Source organism: Poecilia mexicana, unplaced genomic scaffold (genome assembly GCF_051168715.1).
Source record: "Poecilia mexicana isolate PSO_F unplaced genomic scaffold, ASM5116871v1 scaffold_10, whole genome shotgun sequence".
NCBI classification, from domain to species: Eukaryota; Metazoa; Chordata; class Actinopteri; order Cyprinodontiformes; family Poeciliidae; genus Poecilia; species Poecilia mexicana.
The window spans coordinates 19,566,293-19,575,602 of NW_028263379.1; positions in this window are offsets into that span (position 1 = coordinate 19,566,293).

The following is a 9,310-nucleotide window of genomic DNA, read 5'->3' on the forward strand; positions in this document are numbered from 1 at the left end:
GAAGAGTTGAGGGGCAATAAAACAGGAAAAAAACATTTTTCACACTTTCTCCATATTCAATAAATGCATCAAAACTTAAGAACTCCCACCAGTTTTGTATTATAAGCGTCAATCCAACAACAGGATAAAGTTTAGTCATTTGCTGTAATACATAGATAATCTTGTAACTCCATTTTCTTTTGGTAAGACTGAGTTTTGAAGAACCTGTAAATAATCGGTTTCTTGCTTAAGTTCCTTTTTTTTTTTTTTTTTTGTTAAACAAGGGAATCAAGCAAAGCCTGACTGGTACAACTTTAAACTCTCTCCAACACAACATCCTAAAGTTTTCTGTCAGCGGCACAATTTTAGATGGTTTCAGACTAGAGTTGCACTCTGCAGCTCTTTAAAAATGATTTTGTCTGTTTACAAGAATTCAATAATCTCCAAATTTAGGAGAATATCCTAATTCTTTAGTGGGAATATCTAGAAATAAAACTATTTCTTGAAGATCCTGCTAGTGGAACATTGTGCATGATTTATTTTTTTCTGCTCTGGAAAAGTCTGAAAAGCAAAACTGTTCTTCCTTACAGGTTTAAATAATTTAGTAACAACCTATTCCTGGAGCCTGCAGCTACTTTCTGTGCATGTGCTTTCTATTCTAGATAGGGTTACACATAAATTCTGTCTCGTTCTCATACATCCTGATCCCTTAAATTAGCCAGAAAAACTGAATTCAGTGTTACATTCATTCTTTGTCAGGCTTCTTCAGACTAGAATGTAAATTCTGCCATCTTGGCGAAGCCCGACTCGCTTCGCTGATGTTTACTGGGCTGTAAATTTACAGAGAAAGTTGAGCAGAGCTCCACGTTCATGGATAGATGCAAGTCCAGTCAGAGGGCCTTAAAACCACAAAACACTTGTTAAACCTAGAATTTGTCATTTTGGGAATGACCCATTTTACACTCACGTCAGTAATAATTTTAGAAGCATTCTTCAACAGCGCACGCTTTCATGCAGTTTTTTGCAACTTGCTGTGCCAGTCTCGTGCAAAAGGAGTTGTGCATCTCAAAGCCGTTACAGTAAACATCCTGGAGACGTTGACTCGCGCTCTCATGTCTCTCCCATGCATTCTTCAGGAACCCGAAGCTTCCTTTCACCCAATTAGCAGGACCAGTTAACACCACCAGAAAAACCACAGCTTCCTTTAATCCTTTATGACCTTCCGCTTGGCTTGCAAACGTGAACGCCAGAGGGCAGAAATCGTTCTGGCCCAACACTAAAGACCATTTTAAGATGATATTTAATAAATTCTTTATTTTTAGGGTTTCTTGGTCATACTTGCTGATTATCAGAACATGCATGTAGATGAATATTTTTCATCTTAATCCTCATTTAAGCTAACGTGGACAGTTGTTGATAGAAATATCATGCTTTTGATTAATATAAGGATTGTATCCATTGTGTATTTTATGAAGGTTCATATGGTTGGTTAAAGTCAGATACTTGAGCTTAGGTTGGAAGCGGTGATGTTGAAAGTAGCGTGCAAAGTTATAAAATCAATTTTTAAAACGGTTTGCTTTTTTTTAAAACTGAACAACTGAAATTACTCATGAATCTGACTGCAAGCTATTTAATGTGCATTTAACAGAATTTCAGAAAGTTAATAGATTTTTTTGTTGAATGTGTGCCGCCTCCACTTGACATACAGTAAGTCCTTCCTCAGCAGCATCAGCCAGTTTCTGCAACAGTTAATCCTAACACATCCCTTTTGAGAGCGTTTTCTGTCTTTTTTCAGCTCCCGTCAGGGTTTTCCCAACATGTTGGAGAGTAAAGGGTGTGGCACCAAAGCTTCGTACCACTTAAACTTACACACTGCCACTTTTAGACGTCTCCCAGAAACATACAGCTGATCCATGACTTTGTTTTACAGCCCTGTCTTACAATAAAATCTATAAACGGTCTTAACTGCTGCAAATTTGAAAGCCTGAACTGTATTTTCACTTTTTAAAACCAGAGGTGGGCAGTCTGGGAATTTTTTTTTTGTTTGTTTTTTGTTTTAAGATTTTATTCTTTAGTTATTAGTTTTGTCAAAAGTATTAATATTCATATGTTCAGATATGCTAGACTTTCACAGGGCATCCTATTTTTTTTTTTTTTCTTTAAACCAGATGGTCTTACAGCATAAACGAGACAAATATAGGCAACAGGTGTAAGATGGTACTGAGGAAAAAAACTATTTAGGGAGAAAAACTTAAAATACTTGACGTATTTATCTTGCAGCTCCATTATTATTTATCATTTTTTTATTCTAATAGTTTTCAGATATGATGGTTACCAGTGATTTATATAGAAGTCTCATTACTATGAGTTTCAGGTCCTCCTGATTCCCAGACTCCATGACATTCTGAGGAGCTAGAGGAGATTGGTATGCATGCGTCAGTCTGTGTGTGTGTGTTCATGGTGTTAAAAGTGTGAAGGGGGTCTATGAGAGAAAAGAGCTCCGAATAGAAGAAAAGGAGGCAGTATAATTGGCTTTGGCAGTGCCAGACGACACAATGACAGGGCATTGATAGAGGAATGAACTCTGGGGAGCAGGGGACCAATGGAGGAGCAGGAGGCTGTTTTTCACAGCCTCTGATTGGCCGAGCAGCGAGGCTGTCGGTCTCCAGGTAGCAAAGTGAATCTCGGTGCATATCTGCCACCCTTCCTGGAGGAGGGAGGGAGAGAGCACTGGAAGAGCTGCGACCTCAGCTGTGGGGAAAACAATGAATTTACATAAACAGAACATGTGATGTTTTATGCTCTGCGTCATCTCTTCTCTTCTAGCTCCTCTCTCCTAACTAGACCAAACTCCCATCAGTCAGATTTCTCTTCAACCAGTTTGGATTTCTTTGGCTGCCATTAGCATCACCAAGCCAGAGGCTCTGAAATAAATGTTTAGTTTATCTTTAACTTGGCTGTAAAACCCCTCAGTGGTTCTTTCTCTCTGTTTCTAAAGCTTAAGCTGGACGTTGTTCAGCATTCCTGCTGCTCGAGGGGAGAAATATACACCGGAGTGGCATTTAAACTCCAACAATACTGACTTTTACTGACTACTAATGAAGCTAAGAAGGTTTGTTCTTAGTACATCATTTGCATGCACCAGTGTATGTCTATCCTTATCCCAGCTCTTCACACATCTGGAAAAGTTGTCACCATATAGCTTTCCGCTGCATAAATACACTGAATTATATGAATATGAATGAGTAAGGTTTGCTGTTGCATTGAATTTGCCTTCAAGTGCCACTGCATCTTGATCTTTTCCATTCAGTCCTCCTGCATCAGCCGTTATAGCTTTATGATTTCAACATGATCGGATTACTCGGCTGTTTGTACAACATCCTCCATGTGACACACAATTAACAGTTAATTAAAAAGGGACCAGCGGTGTCAACCGATTGGCTGTGCCGCCGTACCTGTGAGTGACATCTCCATCATCTCATGGCGACCGGTCGTCGCCCTGAAGCAACAGGATTCAAGCCCAGAAATCATCTCTCTGACTCGTGCAGGAATCTGTCCATCTGAGTTTATTTATAGTTGTTGAGCTGCTTCAACTATTTCTATAAATATTAACATTTTGTCTAATTGTGTGGCCCTTTTAAAAAAAAAAAAAAAAATCTTCTGCTTGCCGTTTAATTTCCATGTCTTTGTCCTTGGTTTCCTCATTGCTCGCATGACTCTTTCCCTGAAACAAAAATATTTCTGCTGAGAAAACATTCAGCTCATCCTGCCTGTCGGCACAAACATCTGCAACTGACATCATGTTGGGAAGAGGCCTTTGATGTGTGCATGTGTGTGTGTGTAGTAAAGCGTATACCTCAGACCTGAAGACATCCACCAGCGTTAAATGCCATTGAAGAGCAAATGTGAGATTTGTAAAGGATGTTCTGTATTTCTGAAGGAGACCACCACGATGTTTTCTGGTCAGAAATCGAGACAAAATATGACCTGTAACCAGGTGAGGTTAAAGAACTATTATTTTTGGACCAGCAGTTACTGAAGCACATTATGTTTCACTTTATCTTTTTCATTTCATTTCCATGTTGGATTAGTTGTATTTTGTTTATAAAAATTTAGGTTGAAAAATCAAAGTCTACAAATATAAACTGCATGTCTAAGACATTTTAAGATAAGTTGATTTTTGTTTTATTCTTGAAATATATGTCTGATTCAACTAATTAGAAACATTTTAATATTTATTCTATTGTCCACTCGATTCCTTTTTTTTCTATTTTATTTTTGGTCTTTCTTTTAATAAAAGGCTCAGTAATTTTGCAGTTATATTATGTATTGACCCTTTGCACCTGACGTCACGCTCTTGGAAACTCCTCCCGCTCCACCATGACGGAAGTAAAAAAAAAACAAACAAAAAAACTGAAGTTGTAATGGCTGTCAAAAACACACACGTGGTAATTTTATCCAATTGATTTCAATTTAAAAAATGGATATAGGATGCTGCGCGGTCAGCTGCACAAACAAACAAGGGTGGAAACCAAACTTGTCATTTTATTACTTTTAATAAAGAAAGATAAAAGTAATGACTGTCAGCCCTCGGTTTAACCGCGGATTCGCAGCTTTCAACACATTTTAAAAGGTAAGAACTTAAACATTCATATACGCTACAAGTAACTATGATTAGAAAGATGTCAAATATTGCATTGTAGCGAAGTGCCTATCGGTACCATCCGAACCATGTCATGTAGCCTAGCATATACCGCTACATGGTCTTCTGTACGTTTTTAAGGCTGCTCCGGTGTAAAGGGAAACGCTGTTTATGACAAAGTGACATAAATCATGTGGTTAATTCCGGAAAAGTCGGTAATTTGATTAACAAATCTGGAGGTGTCGAGGAATGGGTCGGTTTCTAAGCTAGCCATTTCCAACTTTTATATTTGGAAATACCCGTCATAGGAGCCCCAACCAGGTGTGTCACGTTCAAAGATAAATTAGCTCGACTTGGAAAAAGTACAAGCCATGAATAAACTGCCAAAACAACTTTGGAAAACAATTTCAGTCAGTCGCACAGGTCAATACTACCATCCCTTACTGCCGACGTCCATCATGGCACTAAGAATGATTAAGTGAGGTAGTTGCAAAGGGGCCAATCTTATTCTGATGGGTCTCTCATGTTGGCGATAATTACAAACAGTACCAGACGGATTATATTTTCAGATTTTTTCTTGTGAAGTTTGCTTTATTTTATTATGCAAAGATGTACAGAGAGAAACATTAAATTTTGTTTTAAATGGGTTAACCTCTAGTCTCTCCTGTTTAATTTTTTTCCCTGTCTCGTCATCCATGGATTATTTTCTCTGATACTTACTGGTTAAATAAAGGAGGAAGTAGATCTTCTCTCTGCCTTCACTGGCATGATGAAACTATGAAACTTGATTTTTGCTGTGCTCCTTCAAAATACCAATCATCTCAATTTTTTTTTGTATCTTCCCAGATATCATGCCACATATTAACGGAACACCTTCTCACTGTAGGTTTAAATCATTACAAGAGCGAGCTGAGGGTAGGGCAGCATCCATCCGGTTTGCAGGTTGTATTGAAGGCTGATGCAAACAGAATATCAGTACACACCAGAGGTTACAGAGCCATGTTTATCCACATAGTGCTACTTTTTACTACCCTTTGATTTAGTCACAATCACACAGGCTGCCAGTGATCCCTATAAAGCCTTTACATGTGTAGCAAACAAATAGTGTGGGCACTAATGTCTTGTTTACTACTAAACTCATTGGCATTGTAGATGCAACAAACCTGACATACAGCTGTTCTTAAGCAAGCGACGACCTTCTGATTGTGTGAGTTGTAAATCATTCTGGTGGTGTGGTAAACGGGGGAATGCTATGTAAAATGAAATTTCGTTAAGCTTATAATATAATGTTATTTCTTCATCAAAGAAAACACACCTGGAGTGTTGCTTTGACTCTGTCATATTTTTTGAAAAATCCTTGAATCTCATGTGGCAGCTCATCCAACGAATTACTTCTCAGTCCAACACTGGTTAAAAAAAAAAAAAAAAAAAAACGTTGTAAATGGCATCATGGGAAACATTGTTGTGATGACTTCTTGAAGGTGAAGCGTCAGAAAGAACAGGAGCTTCTTAAAGAGACAGGTTTCATTTCTAGCTGTCAAATTTCTTTTAGGATATGTTTGATATCCACAACATTTTTATAGCAACTCAAGGTAACATTGTTACTTGATTGTGTTATAAAAATCCACAATGTGCCTGCAAAATACATAGGCCTTTCAAAACTGGGACATGTAACTTTTATTTAAAAAAAAAAAGTTTTGTACATATTTGTTAAAACTGTCACTATGTTGTGGCAGTATGAGACACACTATGGGGAAAAAAAATTTAAACTCACCAATGACTGTGGATAAATGGTTTTCCTAAATACGGTAACTTTTTTCCTCAATCTAGCAGTGCATACACAAGGATGATTGACAGCACTATGACCTTCCACCTGGCTCTGATTAGTTACATACCTCAGCTTTAATGTTATCTCTGTGCTATTTGTGTTGGGTAGATGTGATTCTTTAAACTCAACTCCCAAACAATCCACCTACTTCTTATTATTTTATATTTAGCAGCAAGTGTCTGAACGGAAACTCTCAGACAGAAAGTGTTCAGACGTTGTGTAGCTGATAATATTTGCGGTTTAAGCACAGACAATAATAATAGCTGTAGATTTTGTAGTAGATAAGTTTTTGCCTTCAGGGGAACCAATCTCAACACTCCTGTGCTCGTTTTAAGCGCATGTAGTTGTAGGGCAGAGACGGTGACAGCAAAGTGAGAGAGAAAAACATGAAGGGACAAAGTTGAAATGATGCTAAAATTCATGTGGAAATCCCCCTGAAGCTATTGTGTCTCCTCCAGCAGTCAGGCTGAAGTCACAAGAGTCCGACTCTTTGACCCACATGAAGAGATCTTTCTTTCATTTGCTGCATGTTTGTGCTTGCAGGCCCGGTCACATGGTACACTGTGCCACAGAGGGTTAAATTTTGATTACACTGTGGTAGAGATCATAAAAATAAAGAGCTTTTGAATTCATTTATAATATTTGTAGCCGCGTGTTGATATGCCTGCCCCGCCCCTCTTGCACCCTTTACGTCCACTCACATCAGCGGAGGTCAGGGAGATGTCAGTCAATTGACCTACATCAGCAGAGTCTGCGGCAGTCTGATTTCCTCGGGGTGCAGTGAGTTTCTGGGTGTGGTGTATCTGTGGTGCAGACACACGACTTGTAGGAATGTCTGCATCTAAGGAGGGTCAGCACTTAAAAGAGGACTGCATCCACAGTGACATTTCAAGGTTTTAAAAAAAAAAAAGGAAAAACTGAACAACCTTAAATGACACATTCCTGTTCACAGTCCTAAAGATGAACACGGATTATTTTCTTGAACCGTTTTTTTATGCTGTCTCTTTAAACTTTGACCACGTAATTACGAGAACATTTCTCGACCTTCAAATAGCGTATTTTTATTATTGGGAGACTAAATGCTCAGAAATAAATGTTCTTCAGGTGAAGTGAACTCAGTTTTGTCAAAACGACAGAGTCTGTTAACTTTGTGCTGAATTTTAGCTTATCGGTTGGTATTGTTTATTAAAGCAGACCTAAAATAAATAATTTGCGGCTAATTAAAATGGTGACTAATGGGTCGTAGTAGGATCCAGCAGGAGATGAATCGGCTCATCTGGGCCTCATCTGCAGCTTCGCAGGCGATGCTTTGATCATCACAGGAAGCACAAAGCTGAGGCAAAAATAAAAGCTCTTGATTTAGTGGTCTGTCGACATTCAGACCCTCAAATATGGTCATGAGATTTGGATCGTAGCTTAAGAGAAGGAGGTCCAAGACCCAAGCGACTGAAAAGAGCTTCCTCCATAAGATCAGCATTAGAGATATGGTGAGGCAGGCTTCTAGGGCCATCCAGCAGGGAGGAGACCACAGGCCAGAACAATAACTCTGTATTCTATATACAGAGGCTTCTGGACCCAAGATTTAGATTCAAAAAGTGACCATGGGAGCAGAAATATTAGTTTCTGTACTTTTTTATGTCTGAGAAAATACTATTCATTCAGCTTATTAATATAAAAAACAATGTCATTTCAAGGCAATTTATTAAAAATAATTTCAATTCAATTACGCATACATTCCAATTGATGCTAGGGTTAGGCTTCAAAATACATTTAAAAATTTTTAAGAAAAATTAAGATAAATGAATTTCTTCTCCAGACATGAATCGAAGTGCTGACGGTAAAATAAGACTCCACAAAAAAAAAAAGTCAAAGACAATACCAAAGCACCCGGAGAACAAAAATGATGTCACTCCTTTGCTTTGTTGCCATGGTTACATTCACCTGCTGCTGTCAAACATCAGTATTTTCTTTGTCTCCTCTGTGTGTTTGGGTTTCCTCTAGTTTTATTTCCCTTCACCTTTGTTCTAGTGGATTTAATGTTTTCCGTTTCATATATGAATTTATTTCATATACATTTAAGAGGCTCTGCTCGACTACCTGGTAAAACGGAGGCACAGGTGGTGGCAGAGGAATGAGTAAAAACAAAGACGAGTGCGTGCATACACAACTGGAAGTGACCCACATAAAAAAAAACCACACACATCGATGTGATAATATCGCTGCAGCTCAAAAAGGGCTGGTGGTCTCCAACAAAGGGCAATAAAAACTGGGCAGTGATGCTCAGTCAGGCAGAATATATGACAAATTGGAAGTGATGAGAAGAAACGATCAGGCAAGAGACCAACAGCTGAAGTGAGATTTGCAGACAGTTCCAGCTGGAAGTGTTTTCACTCTGAATCACAGCTTTGTGCTGGTAACATAAAGGAGAGATGGGTCAAGAGCTCCATTTGATTTATTTATTTTTTTTTAAGGAAGTTGCACCTCAGTGCAAAGAAGAGGATGAATGCTGCATTCTGGTCCAATTTGTTCAGACACTCAGAGAGGGGGTGGGGGGGAGTGGACGAGACATGCCACAAGTCCACAAGTCTTTGTTTAGCTGCATTATAGTAAGCAGCTTACAGTCTCGCTGCAGAGCTGCTGCTTTATACGTGCTGGGTGGGTGAGACGGGGGCAGGCAGTGCAGAGGGGAGACAAAGAGGCGACGAAGAGGAGGAAGACAAAAAAAAAAAACCAGAAGACATGCAGTCCCATCATTTCCTGGTGATCTACTGTCTGCGATGCCAACGTCCCTCGTCTGTTCGCGACCTGTTTCCAGGGAGGTATCTGTCGCTCCTCCCTGTGCTGCCCAACAAAGGCGAGAG